This window comes from Miscanthus floridulus, chromosome 8 (genome assembly GCF_019320115.1).
Source record: "Miscanthus floridulus cultivar M001 chromosome 8, ASM1932011v1, whole genome shotgun sequence".
Lineage (NCBI taxonomy): Eukaryota > Viridiplantae > Streptophyta > Magnoliopsida > Poales > Poaceae > Miscanthus > Miscanthus floridulus.
This window is the reverse complement of record NC_089587.1, coordinates 47,087,516-47,089,759: the sequence shown is the minus strand read 5'-3', so window position 1 is coordinate 47,089,759 and position 2,244 is coordinate 47,087,516. Positions and strand designations below refer to the sequence as shown.

Below are 2,244 nucleotides of genomic sequence, written 5' to 3'. Positions count from 1 at the left end.
CTTTTCTATTTCTGCGTGGAAATGGTAGGAAGGTTCTATCATGGAAATCTCATTGTAACTCTTGCTCTTCTGGCCCATTTTCTTCGTCGTCCTTCTTTTTCTCTTCCTGTACTACCACTGGTGTCTTACCTGTCCTTGTCGGATATGGCGGATCACGAGTAGACTTGCCACCTCTTGTGGTTATGGCATTGACCTTCTCAAGGTTAGTGGCAAAAGGAAGAGCAGTGACCAACTAGGCTAATTGAGATTCTATCTTTTTATTATAGCTAAGTTGGTCTTGTATGGCAGAAGAAACATTATCCATTTTAGTGTTTATATTTTCTAGGACCTTATCATTAAAAGCAAGCTTCTTAGAAATATTCTCATTAATCCTAGCTTGTTCTAAGATCAAGTCTCTTAAGGATGGTTGTTTAGAATTAGAAGAATTATAGTAATTATCTGGGTACTTATCTTGGTAATTTAACCATTGTTATTGATTCCATCATTGTCTCTATTGTTGTGGAGCAGAACTATTGATGACGATATTCGCATCCTCCTGATATTCAGGGAATTCAACCCCCAAATATTCTCCATAGGTGTTTTAAGCATTGAATACATCTTGAATGGTCTGACAATCTCTCTTGTAATTGGCTCGCTATTCAAGCCAATTCAACAAGACGTCCATCTTGGTTGACAGTGCACACACCTCTTCTGGTACTTCTTCACTTTTATTTCATGATTGAATATTGCATGATGACCATCCTTGATTAGAGGCTATCTTTTCCATAAGAGTTTTAGCTTTTCTAAGGGTGAGTGACATAAATGACCCTCTAGCAGTGGCATCGAGTTGTTCATGGGCTTGTCTGAGTTAATCCATGTTAAAAATTTTGCATGAGCAACCAATCTTCCATTCCATGATGAGGGCGATCTGAAACATATTCTTGAAAATGTTCCCATGCTTCTAAAATGGTCTCTCCTTTTGCTGTGGGAAATTTGAAATCTTTCCTCTTAAGGCATTGGTCTTGCCTATAGAGAAAAACTTTTCTAGGAAGGCCTTTGAACACTTTGCCCATGTATTGATGTGATCTTTGTTGGTGTAGAATCATTGCTTCGCTCTTCCCACAAGTGAGAATGGAAAGAGGTGGAGTAGTACGATGTCTTGAGCAACATCCTTGATGATGACCGTGCTACTTATCTCTAGGAAATTCTGAAGATGAGCACTGGCATCTTCATGTGCCTTTCCGCTGAATGGGGTAGGTTGCACCATGTTGATGAGGCTTGGCTTGAGCTTGAACTCAAGATTATTGGTTTTGAGTGTTGGTCTAGTGTGAATGTTCTCGGTGCTTAGAGTAGAGAATTCATGCAGAGTCTTGTCAGCCATAGCTTCAGAAACTAGTGTTGAGCTTCCTCTTGATTTAGTTGATTCTAATTGATAGAAATTGTTGAATCACAACCAATCCTGCAATACCCTATGAAAGATATCAACAAAGACAAAATAAGGGTAAGCCTGCTAAAGCAGAGGTTATGATTTTATCAATAAGTATTTATTTGGTCAGTTCTCTTAGCCATGTGCCCCTCCCTGGCAACGGCGCTAGAAATGCTTGTTGACATTTCTTAGCATCACTCTTAACTAAGTTGTCATCCCTAGCATGATGCTAGAAATGCATTATTGGTAATTATGAAAACACTTGTAAACTATATATATAAGGTATCCGTAAGCGCACAGATAATTTACCATTGTAGCATTTCACCCGGGAGTATACCGAGTATCATTATTTATATTTTATCCATAGGGAGGAGCTATGGGGTTGTGTTGGCATAGGGATATTGACAAATATATATACTTATGATAAAACCACTCTCATGCTATGGCAGGGGTAAGTTGAGTGATAAATAAAAGATAAATGTAAGGTAATAATGGTATTCTAAAGAGAGAAATAGATACTCATAAAATATTGTAAGGCTAAGCAGGAGATTCATTAAGAGCAAAAGATTCCTTAGTCATTACTTATCTACTAAGTCTTTTGTACACCCAAGTATATACACTCTCATCTATAGTATAACTAACTTTGGATCTATGCATAAGGAATATTACTAAGGAAGATTAAGAACAGAGCTTGTCTTCCTTCACAATCATGTTCTACATGCTCTAGAAACGGGGAGTGGACTACAAAGGACTCAATGGGAGTGTCACATCCGTGATCTACCACATGACCTAGTGTGCAGAAGGCATCCGTAGGCAAACAATATCTAAGCACCATGCTT

At 38.3% G+C, this 2,244-nt stretch overlaps 1 non-coding gene across 1 annotated transcript; it reads left to right on the top strand.

Annotated features, from left to right (window-relative positions):
- The first annotated feature begins 889 nt into the window (after positions 1-889).
- Positions 890-995, top strand: LOC136478616 (small nucleolar RNA R71). Its single transcript, XR_010764338.1, has one exon. It is a non-coding gene; the product is annotated as a small nucleolar RNA R71 (small nucleolar RNA).
- Positions 996-2,244: the final 1,249 nt, after the last annotated feature.